We start from the raw sequence: 24,889 nt of genomic DNA, 5'->3' as shown, positions 1-24,889 counted from the left end.
TAGAGCCCGCGAGCCACAACTACTGAGCCTGTGCTCTAGAGCCTGCGAGTCACAACTACTGAGCCCGCATGCTGCAACTACTGAAGCCCACATGCCTAGAGCCTGTGCTCCACAACAAGAGAAGCCATTGCAATGAGAAGCCCATGCACCAAAATGAAGAGTAGCCCCCACTCACCGCAACTAGAGAAAACCCATGCACAGCAATGAAGACCCAACACAACCAAAAAAAAAAAAAAAAAAAAAAGAGAGAGAGAGAATGGATGCGGATCTGTATACTAAGACACTGGCATTCACATTCATATCCAATAGTTTAAATCTCTGCCACAACTCTTATGTGGCTGTTATGTAAGTATGACCTGGGAATAAAACAAAACTTGAGGATATGAACTTGAACCAAATGTGATCATTAACAACCACGCAATGGGGCAAGTATTACTTCCCATCTCTATTTCTTCCATATTTCTTCATTTTTTTTCTCTTGTTTTTGGACTTGCTCAATTTTTTTCTCTTTCTTCTCCCTACTCTCATTCTATTAATGTGAAATTGAAGGAATAACACATAAATTCCAGAGGTACTAAACAGAGAAAAATGACGGGGGAGAAAAACATCCAATGGAGTGATAGAGATAACAAGAGAGATGATTTGTTGAGTGTTTAATGTGTGCCAAGTACTATGCTAAGTCCTTCACAATATTGAGATTAAAGTTGATTTTATGTAACGAAGTTCAAAACCTAAAAATCATCTGGAATATATTAAGAATATGAGTGTTAAAGTTAGACCCAGATCCATTTTGAATCTCGGCACCTAAACTGCTAAGACTTGATGTCTTCATTCCTATACCTTTTAAGGTTTTTATAAAAATCAAAGGGAAAATATATGTATTTTTAAAATAACAAGCACAGATTTGGCATATGGCAGGCTTTCGATAAATGTTTGTTTCTTCAGAGAAATCACAACGTCAACTATGTGTTCAGAACCTTCCTAAGCAGTCTGAGAATGTCCCAAGATGATTTAAAATGTAGTTATTCAAAAGGTAGAAATTGAAATCCAAATTAATTTAACAGAACAGAGACCCATTCAGAGTATCCATCTACAGTGGTAGATAACACAGGAACCTAAATTTCTCCATAAACCATAATAACATATGTGTGGTTTTACATCTGAAATATGATGCTTCTTTTGTATGCAGTCGATGGGCTGTTGTTCACATCATGTGAATCTAAATTCAAGAGATCAAAATGGAAATGTCAATACTCAAAGGGTACAAAGTGGATTTACAACCCGATCTGGCTGCTTCTGACCCTCACCTTTGTACACCCCCCAGGGAACACATACCTTTCATCCCTACACACTGGTCAATCACAGGGATGAAATTCTTCAAATCTGAAGTAATCCAAGTGTGAAGTAAAGAAGGTATCTAAATTTTTGTTAGTTACTGTTACTACCGCATAATAAAGGAAAATAACATACAAAATGCTAGAAAACCATAACTAAAAATGTGAATCTGGGGTACAGCTCCGGTGAGTTAACTTTCACAAGGTTTAAAAAAGAATCCAGAGAAATGCAATTCTGGCTCACATGGAACTCTTTCTCCCCAGATTTACGCAAGAGGCTTGATAAAACTCCTTCCAGAAGGTAATTCTGGGGGGTGAGGGGGGTGGGAATCAAGTCACAGAGTTCAGGAGATTCAGGCTCCCATAATATTTGTGGAACGTGTTACTTTGCATGACCTCACTAAGAAGCTTTAGGAAAAATACAAAAGCAATTTTAATGCTCTCCCTAGATATTGATAATATAAATTCTTGAAAAGGTCATATTTCAGTAATTAAGGCACAATTAACTATTATCTATTTTATAATTCTTAATCATTACCTAAACCTTGGGTTTAGACAACTTATTTTTATAGATATTGGTCCATTTTTAAATTCAAAAATAATCACCAGCTATTTCACTTATTTTTTGCAGCAGAGAAGCAAATCTGATATTGGGTAAGACTTTACAATACTGCATTTACTGGGTAGACACACTTGAACTGTGGGTGTGTTACATTAAACCAGGCAGTTAAGCTTGCTGTTGCTTTTCTTTTGCTATTTCAAACGGTTCTAATAAACAGCCACAAGGGAGTGCTCATAAATCGCTCAAAAGTAATGGCTAGATGTTTTTATGTGGTTAGAAGAATGATTATCCAAACATGTTTGGGTTTTTTTTTTTCTCCAAGTATACATGAATTATTATTTTCTATAGACCATGAATTTTCAAGTGCTGTCCTATAGGAATTTTCAATGCTTGCTTTTCACTGCTGAGAGCCTTACCATAACTTGTTTGTCCAAGGAAGTGAGTAGTGATGGAATAAAACAAATCTGAAAAGTAATTCTTCTTACACTTTTACTTTCTCTCCCCCCTCCACGTTTTGGTTAAACTTGAGTGTTGTTGGTACCAGTCACAGATCACCACATATCAATGATTATAGTGTCCCACCAGGATGTAAGATTACAATTCTGTACCTCAAACTATCAAAGCTCTGAAAGACTCCAGGTTTTGAAGAGAAGATTTAATGATTTTCTGCAGTGCTATCAAAAGCAACTGTTTGACAAGGCTACAACAGAACAAGTTATTTACAGAAATAAAACATGGATGATGTAGCTCACTGCAAAAACAATTTCCTGTTGAGATGCCTATTATAGCCAATCCACGCAAAGGGGAAAGATCACAAAGGTATGTAATAATGAGTAGAGTGAACACAATCAATGTGGAAGACACCTATAAATAGTCTCTGAAGCAAGACTGGATCATTTTCCCATTGGTATTTGCAACTGGGAAAATCAGATCGGAGTCCTAATTTGGGATTACAGACAAGTATCTCTCCTCGGCCTGTTCCAATCCCCGTCCTATTGCCCCCTCCTTTTAGATGAAGCTCTGGCACGTGGTCTAGGGACAGCCCGAGGCTCACGCTGAGACTGGTCAAGTTAACTCTCTACTACCTCACAAGAGTCAGTCCTCTAAGTCAGCAAACCCACAGCTCTTCTAAACTAGAACTCAAAACCCAAATCTCACAGAAAGCGTGAAGGATAGACATATGAACAAGACTTTCACATAATAAGTACCATGATGTCAAAACTAAATGCATTTTACTTTATATCCTTTAATGTGAGCAGCAAAGTACTTTTAAAGATGTCTTCATCTTTAAAAAAAAATGTAAGGTTATCTGGGTACCACAGTAATCCATTTAATTCCTACTTGAATGTCACTTATTACTTCAATATTGGATGTTTTGATTCTCTCTATTAAGTCGGTGTTCCATTATGAATCCTCCTTCAATGGACCTCATCTATTTAGAGCCAACTCACTTATATTTAATATTAGTTTCATCTTTACTTTTACCAGTAATAATACTTTTCTTATAGGAATATACTTAGGAAAAGAAATTTAAGTTTTTGGAGAATGGTGCTATATGAATCCCATCTTTTATTTCAGAAAATAAGTAGAAGTACACTCTCCAGGAGAGTGCATGGATTTGTATTTAATTCTCGAATTATCCCATGAAAACTGTGCAATCTCAGTCAAGTTACTCAAACTCTCCGTGTCTGTTTCCCTTTCTACAGAATAAAGATGATAACATGCCTTTATCTCATAGCCTGTTTACAAAGATTTTTACATTTTATGTATAATGATCGTAAGAGCTTATTAATACAAAGTTGTACTTGCTTCCTACTAAATTCATTCTTTTTGAGTAGGTCAATTGTAATGCAATATCACTTTTTAAAATGACTTAGGAAGTTGCTACTGGAGTTTTATATAAAAGAGTGAAATCGCACCAGCACATACTGGATGTCAAGGTTTCTTAAATGGAACACACCGGTTTCTAGGCCAAATGACAAGCAGTCCTCTCTGCTTCTAGAACTTACGACTGTCCCAAATATAACTCAAAGTAAACTCTTTTTTAATAAAACCATCTATACTCATAAGATGAGGAAGCAGAACAGCATTCATCCAAGAAGAAACTGACCATTTTCACAGAATCTAGCTGAGAAAGGAGAGGAGAGGGGTAAATTGCAAAATTTCATACAACCCACTGTGATCTAATAATGTCATTAACTCTAGGTTGTACCAAATGTAATTCTCTGAATACTGAGTTATTTGGACTAGAAAGGTAAGTTATTTTTCTTAGATTTTTTTGTCATTCTTAAACTACTTTTGCTTTATTTCTTCTTACCCAGCAATCACTAATGGGAGGTTAAACTAAGAATACTTTTACAGCATTCAAGCATTGTGGAAAACATCTGTAAACAGCAGATCTAACCATAACATACTGCCTCCTCACAAACTTGTGTCTACTTATTGCCATCCTGATTACTACATGTATAACTATAATAACGGAGGCTTTAAAAAAAAAACAGCAAAAAAGAAGGTCAAACTATATTTCAGCTGTAAATAACAAGATATGTGAAGGGTCAAATTAAAACGGACATCTTAAAAAACAGTTAAAACAGTTACTCCAAACATCCTGCACATACCTTCATTGTAACAAATACTTTTCTTTTGATTTTGACCAAAAAGTATGCATTTAGGAAAACACTTTTATAGACTATATGGCTGCATTACCTCAAAGGTCACACAAGGAAAATGTTGAGGTTAAATCTACCTTTGAGAACACAGGCTCCAAATAATATAAGAAATGCTGCAACCTCAGTTGTTTCAACATGTTAAATAATTGCTCCTACTTCCGACTAGGTAAAAACATCGTGCAAAGAAACTGGTGACGTTACTTCTGCCAGTCTTCTACCTTTGGACATTCTCAGGAAACCTCAGGATCTCCTGAACTTGCGCACCTCTGGTGGCATGGCTATTAGGTTCCAATGATGCCCTTATGGTTGTTAACCCTATAGGAGATGGCCAAAGATTTTCCTGTAACACAGCTGTCCCATGTATATCAGTGTCCTTGTGATGATGGAAATATAGCTCCTCCCCTCTCCCCCACTTTAAAAATCAGAAACCCTGTATAGCCTGAGCTGAGACAACTATAGCCACAATGAAGATTTTTTTCTTCCAGGTTTTTCCCCGAGCTTAGAGGGGTCAAACTGGCTTTATGTGTGAGGGCAGGGGGAGGGAGCTTCAACAAATTGATAATTTATGTAATTGAATGTTTATCACCTCCTCCTCTTTTAATACTGTTTTTTCTTGCTAATTTTCCTCTACCCTTCTCAGTATTCACTACTAAAAATATCCTTGGAGAGAGAAATTAGAATCATGCATCTTTTGAAAATTCTTCATTTGTGAATTTAAGCAAACTTCTAAGAGTCTTTGCAAGTTTATAAAAGAAATGAAAATTCATTAATTAAATTCACAGTCACAGTTAATTTACAGCAATTACGTTTTAGTAGCTAGATGTTAATGTATTTTAATCATAATTGCTCAGTATTTACGTAATAGCAGATTGTTAAAACCTTCAGGAAGATTTAAGATATCCCAGTGTATATGCAATTTCTTAAATTTCTTATTGCAGCTTTGCAATAACAGAAGGGCTGGAAGACAAAGGAGGAGGGGGGTGAGGAGAGAAGGGAGGAAGGAGTTTTACGCAGGATAAAGATGCATATAAACAAAGCCAAGACTGACCTAACCAAAACAAGGAGTGACTGAGAAAGGTTAGGACTTTGGGCTGCGGGCCAGTGCTGTGCTGGGGCGAGCGCACAAGGCAGGCTCACACTGGCTCCCGGGATCCATTACGTGGCATCTCTTCCCAACCTGCATTCGGCAACTTGGGCCAAAATCATCTGAGGTGAAGATGTCTACACCATGGAAATCAGCAAGCATTACAAATCAGGGTTTTTTATACACATGTACACACACCCCTACCTGAGTGCTGGCAGTTAACTTTTTACCAGCACATCACAGCTTAGAGCTAAACATGTATTTTGAAGGCACCAATACTGAACCATAAACAATGGTAAAGAGTGCTAACTATACAAGATTCCTTTTATCTAGTTATTAAAGCATCTCTTTAAAACATGTATATGTGGGCTTATAAGATTTCCAATTTAGTATGTCTTTCTCAATACCTAAAAGATTGAACTCATTTGTACTTCTTTACACTTAAACTTACTTTTACACAAAGCAAGGCTTTTGCATTTCCTGGCTTCCACAGAGACACCTTGAACAAACTTCTACTATAGCAATGATGACAAAAAGTTTACACTTCCCAAGTTTCTCTGAGTGACAGCAGGTTTCTGTAGTGCTGGTTTGAGAAGATTCTGAAGCTGAACCTGGGCACTGAAGGATGATCACAAAATGCTGGCTATAAACATCTCCTGCTAACAAGAGTGGCAGTACTCATGCTACAGGTTATTTATGTATCTATCTTTCCAGCCCTGTAAAGGTAGAGGTAATGTCTTATTGATTTTTTAATAGTCATTGCCCAGCAAAGTGCTTTGACATAGTGGAAACTCAACATACTACTGCTAAATTGATGAATAAAGTTATTTCTGGTAACGTAATTGGTACCTGCAATGAGTTGCTGTAACAAATACTGTTCCTCATAATATTACTAAGGATGACAACCTACCTATAGGAAACTAAATATTTTTGAAAATAAGAAAAGTATTTCTATAAAATGTACTCTGATATATGCTGTGTATTATAGGTAGCAATCTATAACTATATGGGTAGCAATTCGAAGCTAAGCTCATCACTATTATCTTTAGAAAAAAATTCAGTCACGGAAAAACAAATAACTATTAACTTACAATGACTTCTTATATTCACACAAGGTTCTTTACTTATAAATTAGTTTTGCAAAGAAAAAAAATGCAACACTGTACTTCAAGTCGAAACACCACAGAGGGCAGATTATTATCATACAGACTGCCATAGTGGGCTAAAATGGAAAAAGCAGTAACTCCTCAAAAATAGGGGATGCAAATCACCTTCCAAATTCTTCCTACTCCTCCTTCCTTAAGGTTGGTTACACTGTTGTGATGAACTGAAAACTTGAGAAAGAAAACCATATGGCTCTGTTAGATTTTAGCTGGAAACCAGGACAGGGGTTTGAGCGGGGCAGTATGTTACAGAACATAGGCTGAAAGCATAGAGGAGAAAAGCAAACCGATCACTCCCATCAGGTAAATGGGGAAATGGATTCTAGAGCACACACATAACAGTAATTCGTGAACACTTACCATGGGCCAAGGGAGTTCTCCTTCAGTCCTCCCAACAGCTCCATAAAAAAGTAAATACTATTATTATTATTCCCATTTCATAGTTAAGGAAACTGAGACCCAAAGAGGATAAGTAACTCGCCCAAGGTCACAAATGGCTGGTAGGTGGCAAGGCCACACCATGAACCCAAGCAGTCTGACTCTAGAGTTGGTATTTCTAACCACTCTACTATATATACCACATTACACATTATCAGACAATAAGAATACACTGCAGGACCAAAAATAAGTCTTGCCCCCAAATAAAGTTACATGAAATATGAGTAAGGCTGTCATTAAAGAAAGGAAAAAACAGACAAACAAAAAAGAGCTACAGTGTTAGAGCAATGAGATGATTATTTTCCTATTTTCTAATTTCTAAACCCTGAAATGTGGATATATTATTTTCACTATTACAAATCTTTTTTGGAAAATGATAAACACTTTTTATTGCATCCCCAGTTTCACTATTGTGCTGATGTCATATTTATGTGTGTGATAAAAGGTCAAGCTAAGCTGAATAATAATGATTTTCCTGGCTCATGAAATGCTAAGTTGTAATAATGTAACACTGAGGTAAGAATCAGCATAGACAGACGGAAGATTAGGAAGAGATTTCTGCAATTATTAACTTAAAATAGGAGCATTCCCCCCCCACCCCCAGAATTCTATCCAACTAAAGTTTGGGAAATGAGAAAAAAGGGGTATTCTTTGAGAAACATAACCATAATAGTACTGCCTTTTCCTAGTTCACTTTCCCTGGTACAACACTTACTTGGGATGTTTATGTCACATACTATCTTGATATAAATAAACACAGGAAATACTGTAATTGGGACTTGAACAGTTAAGAAAAAAACAGCACCAGAAACTAATACACACACAGTATATCTTTCCTATAAATGACCTCTGTAGCAACTGCTTGAATGTGACTCTTTTAAGGATGTCTGGGGGCTGGGGGAAGAGAAAATAATCTTCTGAAATAAATAATTCCTTAATTGAATAAAGCAACAAATTGAATCGCAGTGCTGTTAAAAATAAAACCAGAAAAAATTGATTAAAAGAGAAAACATCAGAGCTTTAATACAGAATTACAGAAGTCCATGAGTACCCAAAAGTTATCTAAGTCCTACAATTTAGCAAACAAGAGATATGATTTATTTTGCAAACATTTTCTTTTAAACTTTCCCAGGCATTTGAGCACAGGCTCTTAGTCATAGCTAAGAATTACTTCCCAAATAAGTTCCATATGTTATAACTCTCGTTCCTGGTCTTTTCCAAAGCCAGATCTGGTCATAAACTATGAGCTAGTTTACCACACTGTACAGCTGTCAAAAACTTTTCTTACCCAATGAAGTAAAGAACCTCATTCAGCCCTTTCTGTGAGGTCTTATATCATGTGAAATACGAGGGCTATGTCAATACTAGAGAAATTCCCTTTACAACACACGGCAAATATAAAAAAAAAAATACACTTTTCCTTATCTGTGAAAAGTATGTCCCAATAGAAAACACCGTCATTTAATAAATCATTAACATCTGACCTCTCCGGGGCTTACCCTCAGGCTATGGCTTGAATTACATTTGGTTCATAGAACTGGGTAAAAGGATGTTTAAGATTCTTTTCCAGAAAATAAAGCTTGAAACTACTTTCCTTCCTGACAGCAGCAGACAGCCTGAGACCTTCAGACTCTAGAGCATTTAAGATGACACGCAGAACCTGATACAATGCAAAGCAGTAATGCTATGTTATGAGACACCTGAAAAGGTATGGGAAAAAATCTCTTGCTTCTCTCTTTTTCTGCTTCCTCTTAAAAAATTAAGGGATACTATACTTAGTGGAGAACAAAAGTTTGCACCTCAGATGCCCAGTGTACACAAACAAGAAGACTGATGCTGCTGGTAAAACCCTACTTCTTATCTCAACATTACCCAGATTCCCAAACAGAAGCCCGACAGGACAATCCACGTCACTTTGACTGCCGACAATCACATACTGTTTGTAAATTTCTGCTTCTAGTAATTCCTAACATATTCTAGTATACGACTAGAGTTAAGGCATATTTTAATTAATCTAAAAATTAATGAATCTGAAAATGTTGGATGAGAAAATGCACTGTCAAATAATTCAGGAATTCTAATAAAGCTGGACTGTATATTACAACTATCAAAAGAAAAATAGCTTTGCATATACCAACGTAAAGACACAAAGCTAATGAAATCAGTGCCCAAAAGCTTCCACCCCATCCCTATTAAGCATATCGTCATGAGATCATCTAGGTGTATCTTTAGGTCATCTTCAATGGCCTTTTGACCTCATCAGCTTTCAAGAATTCCCTTGCAGTGTAAAAGAAGCAAAGACAGACTCAACTAACTTACCTTTATCTTACATTTCAAGATAAGAGAAAACTCTACATCCTATCCATGGGTGACCTAATGTAGTTTCATGCCTCAAATATTACAAGAAGAGATGGCTTATAAATCTTGTCTCCAGCCCAGACATTTCTGCTAAGCTCCCTATCTGTAAACCAAGTGTCTGTCCCATTCCCACAGGCACCTCAAAAACACACCCCCAAGACAGGGCCCAACCTTCTCTACTCTCTCGATTTGTCTCCTCTCAGTGAATGGCACCAAATTCAGCCAGCTGCCCCATCATCCTAGCCTGCAGCCTCTTCACCTTCCACACCCAATCCATGGTCTCCCCATGGCCTCAGCATGCATCCCACCACCTCTTCCCAAGATTACAGCAATATCCACCTTACACATCTCTCAGCACCCAGTATCGAAATCCACTCATTTTTAATTTTCCACAGCTGCCAGAATAGTCTCTATAAATTAAAAAAGAGTATGTCAATCTCCAGCTTTTATCATCTCTCCACAACCTTCAGTATAAAAGACCTTTCTTTAGCCCACTATCCCAAGATCCTTAATGAAGGGGCCCCTCCCAAGCTCCTGATAACCTTTTCTGTGGCCACTCCCCCATGGGAAGTCTTCTCTTTACCACACAGCATGACTTACAAGCCCTAGATCACACTGTGACCTTTTCTAAAGTTATCTTTCCCTAGTTCACTTGTCCCATTCACTATCTAAATGTCTCTTAGGTATCCTTTAAACCTCAGCCCAAGTGTCACATCCTTGGTAAGCTTTCACTAATATTCCAAGTGTAAGGTGTTTTGTTTTGTTTTTTATTGAAGTACAGTTGATTTACAATGTTGTGTAAGTTTCAGGTATATAGCACAGTGATTCAATTATACACACACACACACACACACACACACACACACACATATATTCTTTTTCATATTCTTTTCCCTCTAAGTTATTACAAAATACTGAGTATAGTTCCCAGTGCTATATAGTAGGTCCTTGTTGGTTATCTATATTATATATAGAAGTGTGTATATGTTAATCCCAAGCTCCTAATTTATCCCCCACCTTCCTCTTTGGTAACCATAAGTTTGTTTTCCATGTCTGTGGGTCTATTTCTGTTTTGTAAATACATCCATTTGTATCAATTTTTTAGATTCCACATACAAGCGATATCATATGACATTTGTCTTTCTCTGCCTGGCTTACTTAACTTAGTATGATCATCTCTAGGTCCATCCATGTTGCTGCAAATGGCATTCTTTTTTATGGCTGAGTAATATTCCATTGTATATTTTAAGGGCCTTCTTCAAACTCCCACAGGACTGGGATCATACCACTATCTCAGCAGATCACAGAACACTGCAGGCCACCTAGTGCCAGTCTGTCTTCCCAACCAAATTATGAGTATTTCTGAGGAAATGCCTATGCCTCCCGCTTTCACTTGTGTATCCTCGAGATCCTAGAGTAGTATCTGAGGCATACTGTTACAGGCCAAAAAAACATTTCTTGGTACAAGCCCACTGGGGTGGGGGAGCAGGTGGGGAAAGGAGCTATAAGTTAGAGAATAGAAAACGCCAAGATCAAACTGAAGTAAGATGAACAATGCTGGACTTTGCATTCATGCAAACTAAATGTCATTTTCCTATTCATATACTAGTTTCGGTCTCAAATAATAGTCCATTCATTCATACACTAGTTGAGTGTGAAGTGTTCTGAAAGCACTGAAGAAGGGGAAAATGGAAGTATATGGATATCAATATTAAGGACCCCCCACCTTTGTCTCTTTGGGGACAAATGAGGATTTTAACAGATAATGAAGGTAGCCTACCTTCTACTTGGGCATGCCAGATTATAGATATCTTCACTATATATGCAATCAAAGGCTAATCACATCAGTAAATTTTCATTTCTACTTTTAAAAGGTGAATGGATAAGATTAACTTCTGTAACTTATTCTGATTCTTTATTTACTCTAGTTACCATTTTGGAAATAAATCTTGAATAAGTGCTGGGGATAGGGGAGGGAGAACAGGCGTGCTGGGGATAGGGGAGGGAGAACAGGCAAGCTGAATGCTATTTGGCAAACCAAGCTATCCCTAGATGTTTCTTAGGGATGAATAAGCAATGCCTGCTGTCTTATCACTGGAAGATGCCTTGTTACCCTGTGCCAAAACTTCAATTAGGCTTATCAACACCCTTGAAGAATGAGGAATGAAAAACAGAGCTTCTTGCGGCCTTTGAGCTTACCAGCCAGGGAGCACACTACATCAATAAGGTACTAAATTACATTACTGTGTTACAGTTAGAGCACTTAGGCCAAAAGGCAAAAATAAGGGCAAGCTAAGTCAAATTGTGAAGTGGATAAAATTTGTTTTCAGAAACTTCTACCTCTTCAGTTGCCACTACAGAGGCTTTATTTGGCCTTTATTCCAGTGTGTTTATTCAGGTCACACACCACCATCCCCTTTCTCTCCCACTTGAGCCCCTCACCGAAGACTATACTCCCAGGGAACCTGATAAATATTTCCAACCATTACCACACTTGCTGGCCCATCAACAAAGTCTTATTACTTCTACAGCTTCTTTCATTAAGACCTTTCTCCATGTTTCCTAACAACAAGTAAATCTTACTCACTGACAAGTGCTAATCTTCTTCTTGTACTCTGAAAGCTATCTGCCCTTGGGAAATGTAAACCAGCATGACAATCCAGTGGTGGGGATTTCAATGCCATGGATGGTCCATTGAGAATTGGGCCGATGAAAAAATAGTTGCCTTCTATATCTACACGTGTGGCAAAATGTGAATAGGTTGTGTCCAAAATAATGACAACTTTATTGCAGACTAGGCTAATTTCCAGATAACCTGGTAATAATGCTTCCCTTCTTGGTTTACATATATAGATGATAGTGAATATAGGATTAACAGGTACATACCCAATGAAGCTTACTGTCCAACCAGAAGCAACGTATAAACTATTCTTCAAAACTTTTCAGGTGAGAATTTAAAATTAATCACAAATGAATTGCTTGTAAACCAAACCTAGAAGTTTCTGATGATTTAGTTTACTTAAATCATTAGGCTGTAATTTATGACTTAATATCTGAACTCAAATGTTTTTTTTTTTTTTTAAACTTTGTTCTCATAGAATTTTTTTTTTTTTTTTATGGCTGTGTTGGGTCTTCGTTTCTGTGTGAGGGCTTTCTCCAGTTGTGGCGAGCGGGGGCCACTCTTCATCGCGGTGCGCGGGCCTCTCTGTCGCGGCCTCTGCCATTGCGGAGCACGGGCTCCAGACGCGCAGGCTCAGTAGCTGTGGCTCAAGGGCTTAGTTGCTCCGCGGCATGTGGGATCCTCCCAGATCAGGGCTCGAACCCGTGTGCCCTACATTGGCAGGCAGACTCTCAACCACTGCGCCACCAGGGAAGCCCCTCAAATGGTTTTCAAGCAAATATTTACTATGAAATACAAAAGGCCCTGCTCTTATGATACTATTATAATTCAGAATGACAGGCAAATAAACAAAAAATAAATAAGATAAAATCAGATAATGATAGGAGCCAGGAAGAAAACTTAAAAAGTTGATGTGACAGAAAATTATGGCACTGGAGATATGAATTTAAACTGAGTGGTAAGCAAAAGACTCAATGAAGAGGCACCTTAGGACTGAGGCATGAATTACAGTAACTACTCACCCCCTAACTTCCACTCAAAGATCTAGAAAAAGAGTTCCAGGCAGGGAGAACAGCCAGCACAAACATCCTAAAACAGAAGTATGCTTGACACGTTGATGGAAGGAGAAGACCAGCATGACTAAAGCATAGGGGAAGGCAACAGAGAATGGTCTGAGATTAAAGCAGAGTCCAGAACATGCAAGGCCATGAAAACCACAGTATGAAATTTTAATTTTATTCTATATTAGCTATCACAGAAATACGGAATGTGATAAAATGACAAGGGATGCAAATTATACTCTAAATAGAATTCCCATTTGTACTACTACATGCCATTACTATCGATGAAAGTATTGTACCTCTTGGGGTTTTTAAAACTACTGTCACTGCAAAGAAGACTGAAATCCACTGAGAGTTGAAGGGAAGTTCTGCCCCTAAATTGAACTCAACTCCTGCACAAACCAAAATGCAACAACAACAACAACAAAAAACTATGGAAAAACCCTTTGGTATTAACTGCCAAGAACTTCCCATCAAATAAACCCAAATACTCATAGCTTTTATCTATGACTGCACAGACAAGGTTAAAGCAACTGCTTCCTAGCGTGAAAGAAAGGGGATTTTTGTATCTGAATTAACCTGAGTGGTGACCTCCATTTATCACATTCAATGTTATTTAATTATAAAGTACATGTCTGTATACACAAAAGTGTATACGTCTTGATTTGTCAAGAGACTATAGTTCATGGCATATCTACAAGTTGAATCTGTTTTTCACATGTCAAGGTTAAAGTAGATTGAAAATAATCTAGAGCTAAGGGGCAGCACTGAGATAATCATACCTACTATTGTCCCTTTTAGAAGGAGATTTAAGCCCTAAGAGGTTAAAACTGAACAAATATTTAATAGTATTGAATAGATCCAAGACTAACACAGTGCCTTTTTCCCATTGAACTCAAATGAACTCATGTCTGTCCTCACCCAGTGATCACTTATTAACATTTTAAATACAAATATGGGGATAATTTTAAACACTATTCTAAATTATCAAGAAGCAATTAGGTACCTCATCAGAGATAGACAGCTTTACACAAAAATATTAGAATCCTAAAAGACAAATGCTTCAGCTACCCTGCTTTAAAATAATCCCCCTTCTTTTTTTATTTTTAATTTTTTATTAAACCATTCCAACTGGCAGCATATGAGCGAGCGAGAGAGAGAGAAAAAGAAAGAGGGAGAGAGAGAGAGAAAGGTGATCCAGGTCATATTTTCTCTTCTTGACATGTTCTAAAATCAACTTACTTAGTCAAAGAAGTTTTCAGAAATTTGCATTAAATATTAAATGTTTAGTATTATTATTAGCATTATAAAGATAGATAATTCCAATGTATATACTTTATTTATTGAATATCAAAGCCCCTCTATTATTTGTGAAAAAAGTGGGAAGTCTTGAGTGGTCTCTTGAGCCACCCATGGGAGGAAATGCCCAAGAGATAGACGAACATTTTCAAACCCGGTCTCCTCTTTGAAAATCCCTGCACTAGAAAGACACTGTTACTGACAGAAGTGTGATAGCGGCCTCCAATGAGCTGAGACAAAGAACAACGGGACAACAGCTTTGTGACAGTTCTTTGCAAGGGCTGCATGTCCGTTTTCCAGGAAATATAAGAAACATTTAACTATTTTAAGAGACTGTGGAGGGCATGTTTAATGCATGCATTCAATATACGCTTTCAGAAGTTCTTTCCTCCTTTCTAACACTGTTACTTCATAACTTAACAATGTAAAATTTAAATTTACAAATTTAAAATTAGTTCATATTTTTTACTTCTGATTTAACTTATAGTCTACAAAGTAGAAACTAAGGCTTCTGGGCCACATAGCACATCTAATAGGATGCTCTGGCATTGTACTGTCTTTATAGGTGAGGTCTGGAAAATCATTCTAGCCCCTTAGTTTGCTCCTTAAGAATCACCAATTATGTGACATAAAACTGAACACATCGCCTAATTATCAGTTAGTCTTTATGGTAGTGGTTCACATGGTGTCAACTCCATCCTTGGGCAATGGTACTTCTGCTCTGTGCCATCTCAGGACCGTATTCCAAATATCCTCGAGTTACTCCTTTCTATTTTCTTTATAGTAGATCCTGTCAAGAGTGTTTCTGGCTAGCCGAGGAGTGGAATAGTATGTTTACTCCAATTAACCAGGGAATGACAACTCCAAAACTGCTGTGTTCAGAGTCACTCATATTCATCTTTATTGACTACAGAGAAAGTTCAGGTTACTTTGATTTAAGATAAAGGATCCTTGTCTTCCCTTAACAATTTATCTGAATGACCATAAAATATCAATGAAGTAGATTTAGGATTTGCAGATACTGCTACATCTCAGGAACACAAGTGTCGTAAGTAATAATAATGGCTAGCCTAGAGCTGTCAGTCACTCTTCATTTCATTCCATAAGAACTGAGTTAGCACATACTACCTGTTTACCACACCTTACTAGATACTAAGAGATGTGAGGTTACTATGCTATAGTTGTGTTCTGTAGATGATATGCAGGATGCATGCTAGAACATATAATACATGTAAGTAGTATATAATACATGTCCTAGACAAGGTTATAATTTCACTGAGACACTAGGAAAACCATGAGACAGTGCTTCAGAACAGTGAATGTTGGTGTAAGACTAAATAATAAAAAAGAGATGGAGATCAGGATGGCTTCCAAGGAATTGAACTGGGCCATTAATGAAAACCCTATATTTCTGTTCCTGTCAACGACTGATCACTCAACAGTTGATCCTCAATGAAGACTTAAGAGTTGTGTATCCTATAAACAGTCTAAATGTGTCTTTTTTTTTCCTTATACTATCATGTTCTAAAACAGAATCATCAAACATCTTACAAAGATGCTAAAACACAGCAAGAGAAAACAATTTTAAAACAGGGTTAAAAATAAAGCAAAAGGAGAACAAGGATGGGAAGAGGAAATGGTGATGTGAAACAAGTGAACAGAATGTGTGCCCGGAGTCCTGTAAGAGAACTCAAGAAGGCTTAAACGTTACAGCAGTACTTAAGTAGAAGAGTACCAAAGCTCCATCCTTTGATTTTTATGTGCCATGAGCTAATGTTTACCACCTTTGTATTACCCAAATGATAACATGAAAATTATTAAATGTTCTTTCTGTTGAGCACTACTTCTTTAGTGTTTCTTTTTGTAAACTGATTGAGAGGCATGAAAAATATTCCTTGTTAGAATCATTAAGAGACATTCAACTCGGTGGATGAAAATTTGATGAGAAACAGGACGTCTACACACACAGTCTTCCCTCACAAAGAACTTACTAATTCCAAGGAGGGAATACAGTGAGAAGCAGAGCAGATGCCATGTTAATCAAGAGATCAAAGTTTACAACAACAGTAAAGAGACAAAGTACCTTAATCCCTGCCAAAAATTCACAACTTGAATTTATTCATAAGGAAACACCAGACAAACCCAAATTGAGGGACATTCTACAAAGTAGCTAGCCTAAACTTTTCAAAAATGTCAATGTCATGAAAAACAAAAAAGACGGAGGAACCATTCCAGATGTTCATGTTCAAGGTCAAGAAAAAATTTCTATAAAGGGCGTTATTGTGACAGTTAGCAACATTTCAAGAAAGTCTACGGTAACAGTGTTCTATCAGTGTTAAGTTTCCTGATTTGAATAATTATACTGTAGTGACATAAGTGAATGTCTCTGTCTTAGGAAATAAACACTTAAGTATTTACGGGTTTAAAAAAAAAAAAACCAGCATGGTGGTGGCAACTCACTCTCAAGAGAAAGAGTACTAAAGGAAACTTGGCAAAATGCTAGTAACTGGTGAATCTTGGTGACAGATACATGGAGATTTTTGTGCTATTCTTGAAAATCATCTATAAAATCTAAATTATTTCAAAATAAAAAGTTAAAGATTTTTAATAGTTGAGAATGCAAATATGAGAAACATAAAATTTTGAACACTCTTCTCTTCCTTATAATATATTTCTATATTTCCATAAACCAAAAATATTTTCCTACAACCAATCATTTATTCGTGATATATCTACCTCCACAGAATAGAAAATAGAAAGCAATCGGTAACATTCAAATCATACAAAAGGGACAGATTGAAAATAATAGTGAGGTGTTTTAAGTTACAGAAGATATATATTTAGTGGGTTTTTTTAACGTATGGCTATTTTGAGGTCTTTCATTTAGTATAACTAAAAAAAAAAAGCTTATATGTCTCAAATCAGGTTTATATTTAAAAGAGAATACTAATCACTCTACAACTAACAAAAAGGGCCTAAATACACAAAAAGTTTTACAAAGTCACCATTCATGGCAAAATTTATCTATAATTTTAACTTGTTAGGAAAGGCAGAGAGAACATTGAAACATAAATTCCTACTCATTTAAACTCGACATTTTCCAACTATATTTCACATTTCTTTAACTCAGAGTTCTCCTAACAACATAAATATTGCACAGTAAATTTCAGACCTAAACATTGACATTTAACTTAGCAAAAGGGCTGATTGTCCATGATGGAAAGTTTGTGTTCTACCTTTAAAAGGTCTGCATAATGTAAAATTCTAACCTTCCCTCAGAAACCACTAACCAATCCACTGTTTTATACTGCCTATAAAATTCCATTAGTATAGGAAACTAAAAGTTGATCTGTGAACAATTTGGGAAAAAGATATGGACTATGAAATTAGATGATTAAACTCTAATAACTGGCTGAATGATCTGGGCAAATCACTAGAACTTTCTGAGGCTCAGTTTCTTCATCTATTAAAGAATGAGATTTAAAACTAATTTCTCATCAGTCATTTTCAAAGCTCTAGTGATTTGTCACTCTTTCTTAAATATGCTCTTATCTGCTATTTTTGTCTTGGTTTTGATGAATGACCCAAAATCTCACAGAAAGAATTCCTCATTTGTCAGCCTTTAAAACCACACTAACTAGATAATTACAGGTGTAGGGTGAGCTTGTAACTCCATGATTAACCATACAATGAGAAACATTCAAACACACTGGTGAAATTCAAAGTCAGATCTATTCCTACCAAATACTGGCTTAAACCAAGGAGGAAGGAAAGAGCAATTAGCTCTTCTATCAATTAGAAATCTAACAGAATATATATAAATACAGAATATATATACAAATATGTACCATAATAGTTATAACCAAATGAAAACTAAGTATTTAATTGAGATAAAAATAAAGTATAGATATAAGCATATAATTAAGATGATCTAAATCACACTCCTTCTGGGATATTCTCAGATATACATAATATAACACATACTATGGTTATGACAGGTACTATTACCATGAGTTTCCCATTCAACGTCTTTGTTGTACTTAAGAATCTATGTTAATCAGTTCAAATCTTCCCTGAAATGAGTCTGGTCAAAAGAAAAAACTGATTTTAAGGAAAGTTACAATGCAAAGCAGTATTTAAGAATAAAAAGCACCACCATCACAAAACTCATGTAAGAATATGATGAGGCACCAATTCAAGGTCACCTTGGGTCTTAGTAAGGTGATATAATCAAGAACCTTTAGGATTAGATTAGAAGATTACAGTATCCATGTATACCTGTGAATAAAGGGAATGTACACACAGACTATAAAATGGTAGAAATTCATTTAAATTCCTTTGAAACGCAATAATAAATGCAAAGCTGGAGGTCTCTTGGAGGATATTAAGAGGGAACAGCAAACCATGCAAGAAGAGGGATTTCAAGGTTGATTTCCTCACTTTTTTATCCAAACACCTTGGGGACAGGGGCTTCCCACTTAAACAGTATAAAATACATAGATGTAAAGATGAACCTCTATACTAGTTGACACATTTCGGATTTTTCATGAAAGTGTACAATCTAATGTTAAATGTTATTTCACTCAGATAAGGTATTTTGTTTATGAAACTGGGTGAATGAAGTCATCCAAAAATTAGTTTATAAGTCTTTAGAAAGTATAAAACCAAGGTTTCTAGACAGGAAGACCCACTCAAGAGTTGAGAATAATCACTTCGGTATACTGGATCCAGGACCCAAATAAAGTCCTCAAAAGCTCCCTGTCTGAAGTGGAGGGGTGGCCAAGCACACATTTACTGCCTCCTGCTCCTAGTCTTCCTCCCCCATCACTTTGTTTACATCTTGGTCATAGCATTTCTCATCCCTTATTTTAGTTCATTCGCTCCAGTTTGTCTAGATCTCTGCCCGTTTCCTTTTTGCTACTAATGATGCCTCCAGTACTAATGGATGTCTCTTCATGGTGTGAGCTTGAACTTCTGATCCTCAGTATTGCCTTAGCTTTCACTATTTGAATCCTCCTGTGTCTTTTCAACCTGCTGTTCATATCCCTTGGCTTTGCTTGAGTACCTAATGACAACTCTCAGGTTTGATTTCTGTAGTTGTCTCAATCTACAGACTGAAGCCATATCTCAACCCAGACACTTGCCCTGGACTTGGCCTCAGTAGCCCAGTATATACTGTAGGGATCAAAAGAACATAGGCAGAGTAAGTTTTGCTCCATATAAAGGAAATTTTCTACTGTTCATAGAGGACCCGCCCAAAAAAGGAATGCTCTGGGTCTAGAGAGTATACAGCAAAGAACTATGAGAGCTGATTCTGGAATAGACAGACCTGGGTTCAAACCCAATTCCTCTTCTGTCTACAGCTACCTTAACCTCCCTAAGCCTAAATTTTTTCTGCTGTAGAATGGGAAAAATAATCACCTTAATAAAACATTATGTCACATGGCTGTAAATGATGACTTGAGAGTTTTAAATGAGATTAAATGTAAAGGGCAAAGACAATGCTTACCATATAGAAAGCACCGACCTGGTCCACCATTAGAAATTGGATATATCACTTTATTTTTCCAAACTTAAGCTTTTATTACGAGCCCTTGAAACAACTTCATATGTAAGAAACTATCACGACTTCCTAATGATACTTAACATCGTTCTTTAAATATCTACCTCTCTCATTTTAAAACATGTCTTCAAATTAACACTCCTCCCATCAAAAGGTGAAACCCACAGCTACATGCAAAAGAATGAAACTATTACACCAAACACAAAAATCAATCAAAATAAGTAACAGACTTAAATGTAAGAATTGAAACCATAAAACTCCCAGAAGAAAAGATGGGGGTAAGCTTCTTAACATCAGTCTTGGCAATGATTTTTTGTATTTGACACTAAAAGCAAAGGCAACAAAAGCAAAAATAGACACGTGGAACTGCATCAAACTAAAAAGCTTCTGCACAGCAAAGGAGACCATTAACAAAATGTAAAGGAAACCTACCAAATGGGAGCAAATATATGCAAATCATATATATCTGATAAGGAGATAATATCCAAAATATATAAAGGACTTAATGCAACAGCAAAAAAAAAAAAAAAAAAAAAAAAATCCGATTAACAAAGGGCACAAGATCTGAATGGATGTTGTTCCAAAGAAAACTTATGGATGGCCAATAGGTGCATGAAAAGGTGTTCAACATCACTAATTATCATGGAAATGCAAATCTAAACCACAATGAGATTATTACTTTCCATCTGTTAGAATGGCTACTATCAAAAAACATGAAATAACAAGTGTTGGCAAGGATATGGAGAAAGGGGAACCCTTGTGCACTGTTGCTGGGAATGTAAATTGGTACAGCCATTATGGAAAACAGTATGGAGGTTCCCCAAAATTTTAAAATAGAACTATCATTAGATCCAGCAATCCCAATTCTGGGTATTTATCCAAAGGAAATGAAAACAGGAACTTGAAATATATCTAACCCCCATGTTCACTGCAGCATTGTTTACAATAGCCAATATATGGAAAAAACCTAAGTGTCCACTGATGGATGAATGGATTTTTTAAAAATGTGATACACACACACACACACACACACACACACACACACACACACAGAGGAATATCATTCATCCATGAAAAAGAAGGAAATCCTGAGGGCATGGACATCCCTGAGGGCATTAGTGAAATAAATCAGACAGAGAATGACAAATACCATGTGATCTCACTTACATGTGGAATCTTAAAAAAAAAAAAAAAAAAATGGTGGATACAGAGAACAGATTGGTGATTGCCAGAGGCAGTGGCTGAGGGGCGGGCAAAATAGGTCAAGGGAGTCAAAAGGTACAAACTCCCAGTTATAAAATAAATAAGTTCTAGGGATGTATTGTACAGCATGGTGACTACAGTTAATAATACTGTATTATATATTTGAAAGTTGCTAAAGGAGTAGATCTTAAAAGTTCTCATAATAAGAAAAAAAAAAATATTTGTAACTATGTAAGGTGATGGTTAACTAGACTTATTGTGGTGATCATTTCACAATATACGCAAATAGTGAACCATTATGTGGTACACTCAAGCTAATATAATGCTATCTGTCAATTATCTCAATTAAAGAATAACAAAAAACAAACAACATCAACAATAACAACAAAAATTACACCGTAGTTGTTCAAAGGATTAAGGATAGGGTTGTCCCTCTTTCCCTCCACTTTATTTTCTCTACTTTTCCTGTTTCATCTTTCTTATGAAAGCAGCCACACTCCCCCATCTATTGCCTGAAAATGACAGATTTATTTGCCCACAAACTAAATTCATTCACAAACCTGCTCTCATTCAACCCAGAGAATTACCTTCAAAGCACTTTAAAAAGATTTATTCCAACAAGAACCTTCATAAGTTGCTGGCAGAAATGCAGATGGTGCAGACACTTTGAAAAACAAGCATTTTGTTAAAAAGTTAAACATACATTTATCATATACCCCAGCAACCTCACACCTAGATGTATACTCAAGAGAAATGAAAACACATGTCCACATAAAAACCTGTACACAAATGTTCATAGCAGCATTATTCAGAATAGCCAAAGAGCAGAAAACAACTCAAATGTCCATCAACTGGTGAATGGTTAAATAATATATATGCTACATCCATACAATGGAATACTATTCAGCAATAAAAAGGAATGAAATACTGATTCATGTTACAACATGGATGAACCTCAAAAACATTGTGCTAAGTGAAAAAAAGCCAAAAACAAATGACATGTAAAATATGATTCCATTTATATGAAATATCCCAAAAAAGCAAATCTAGAAAGACAGAAAGTAGATTAAGTGATTGCCTGGGACTGTCAGTTAACTGTAAATGGGCATGAGGAATTCTACTATGGTCATGAAATGTTCTAAAACTGGATTGTGCTAATAATACCTGCACAACTGCATACATTCACTGAAAAAAAACACTGAATTATTTAGTTAAAATGAGTGAATTTTATGGTATGTAAATTATACCCCAATAGAGTTGTAAGGAAAAAACTGTGCCGTGTATATACTGTCTAAAAAACAAGGTTTACTCCATTCCTACTACATCCAAAGCCTGGTTAAGTGCAGTGACATAGTCCCTATACTCAACAAACTTTAAATATAATAGAATGTTAACATTTAAAATAACAAAACAAATAAGCTTTAAAAAGAAAGAAAGAAAAAAATGAAACCCAATTCCCTACCTCTTGAATATGGCTGGTCTAAGTGACTCACTTCCACTATAAATAAAGCAGTAATAGTGCACTCTGACTTCAGGGACTAGGTCAGACAAGGCAATACAGCTTCTTCCTGGCTCTTTTTTCACTTGGGACATGAACTTTGGAAGTCCTGATTCTACATGTAAGAAGTCTGACTACCCTAAAGGACCGTGCTGAAGAGACAACATAGAGAAGGCAACGCCCAAGGAACACAATGCCAGCCTCCTATTGAGTCTTCCCAGCATCAACCAGGAGACATGTGAATGAGCCTTCAGATGACTGCAGCTCCCAGCCTTCAAGTCACCCCAGCGGACACGGAGTAGAACAGTTGGCAAGCTGTCCCCACTGAACCCTACCCAAATTGCAGATTCATGAGTAAAATAAATGGCCCAGTTTCTGGCCACTAATATTTGAGTTGGTTTGTTACACAGCATTGAAAAATCAGAACATTATCTTAAAATGTTGGCCAGCGCTTATAAGGAACTTAGCGTAAAAAAAGTAACATTCTCTAAGAAAGTATTCAAACTCCCTATAGCTGAGAACTTTCAGCAACAGGTTGGTCCTGTCTGTTCCAATCAAAATGTACAAATCTCAATTTCCATTCTGGATAATAACTTTATTTTCAATGTTGAATTTTACAGCAGAGATAAAGCATTAAGAGTCAAAATGACCTTTGGCAAAAAAGAGTAGATATTCAGACAACTTAGGATGTAGAAGCATGCAAAAAGAGAGTTAGATTTTTGTCAGCAGGCTGTATCCTGTAAAGGATATAAAACCCACATTCTAGTCAGCTGTGATGCCAATCAAGTACCACACTTCCCTTCTGGTAAACTGAAAAGGAACCCAGCTCGCTGCTCAGCATACCATTCAGAAGCCTTCCACATCATATGTCACAATCAATTGGGTGGATTCAGGTCCAGTCTTTTTTTAGTGAAAGGAATTTATTAACAACAGGTTTACTTCCTTCCCATCCACATCCTGTGCCCCTGCAGTGCCCAGGAGGGCACCACATCTGGTCGAGCTAACTTTTTCAAAAGATCAGGGAAGAGGAGAGAGAGGAAACCGTACCAATCAGAGAATATAATCAATAACCTGTGAGAAATCAAACTGAAGAGTTCGCTGCAACAGTGCATAAAAGTTTGTCAGACATTCTAGTAAACAAAACTCTTATCTAAACTTTCCAATCATAAGAGAATTCATGACTCTTACGTACTACAAGATCCTAAAAGAGTTTGTCCACATACTGTGTTAGAAGGACTTTATTCTTATTATTGTATCAGTTACGAGGTTTTAAAGGCAAGAGATGGAAAACCCAATTCATAGTGGTTTAAATGACGCAGAAAGATATCCCTCCATAAAACAGGAGACACAGGGGTAGGAGAAGCTTCAGGTTTAGGTAATCCAGAAAGTCTAAGACATCATCAAAGATTCAGGTTTTTCCAGTCTCTCCATTTCATTGCCCAGAATGTCAGCTTCATCCACAGCTCCCTGTAGGAGAGCCATCAGGAGACTAAGATCTTCCTTGTTTGGGTCTAGCAGAGTAAAGAGAATGCCTCTGCCCACAAAATCAAACCCAAATCCTGTCATTTGCCCAACTATGCCAGCTGAGGCTGTGTGGCTTACAGGGGGATGTCATATGCTGAATGGCCTGGCCATGAGCTCACAAAGCCATGTGGGGCAAGAGGGCCAGATTACCATGATGGGCTTAGAGCTGGAGCTGCACATGGTGAAATGGACCTAATGGAAGCAAGAGACCAACTTCCAAGTCCACTAAAATTCATATCATCTGTTAAATGGTCTATTTGATCAATTAGAAAAAGAGATTCTTCAGTTTCCAAGCGGATTTTGTTCTAAAAGTTCACCTCATATCAGTTTTGATCTTAAAGTATGATTAGGGCATATGGGACATAGAATGCATTTTCCCACCGAAGTCATATATTTCCCATGTGCTCAAATTAGTTCTTGGTACATTTAAACCATTTATAGTTGAAGTATTTAAGCTGGGAATGCCTCTTTCCCTCTTTTCCCAGTGGATCAGAAAAAAACAGAGACTCACCA

The 24,889-nt window shown here is 36.7% G+C and overlaps 1 protein-coding gene and 1 long non-coding RNA gene across 3 annotated transcripts in view; one reads left to right on the top strand and one right to left on the bottom strand.

Annotated features, from left to right (window-relative positions):
- ARHGAP42 (Rho GTPase activating protein 42) overlaps window positions 1-24,889 on the bottom strand; it is a 298,470-nt gene that overhangs the window by 145,423 nt on the left and 128,158 nt on the right. The window lies entirely within an intron of this gene.
- Window positions 8,836-16,410, top strand: LOC103004563 (uncharacterized). The gene is made up of 4 exons (XR_451856.2): window positions 8,836-8,958; window positions 11,672-11,835; window positions 12,462-12,554; window positions 16,122-16,410. It is a non-coding gene; the product is annotated as an uncharacterized LOC103004563 (long non-coding RNA).

Source organism: Balaenoptera acutorostrata, chromosome 9, assembly GCF_949987535.1.
Source record: "Balaenoptera acutorostrata chromosome 9, mBalAcu1.1, whole genome shotgun sequence".
NCBI lineage: Eukaryota > Metazoa > Chordata > Mammalia > Artiodactyla > Balaenopteridae > Balaenoptera > Balaenoptera acutorostrata.
Note: the sequence above shows the minus strand (reverse complement) of the source record. Positions and strands in the feature narration are given on the sequence as shown.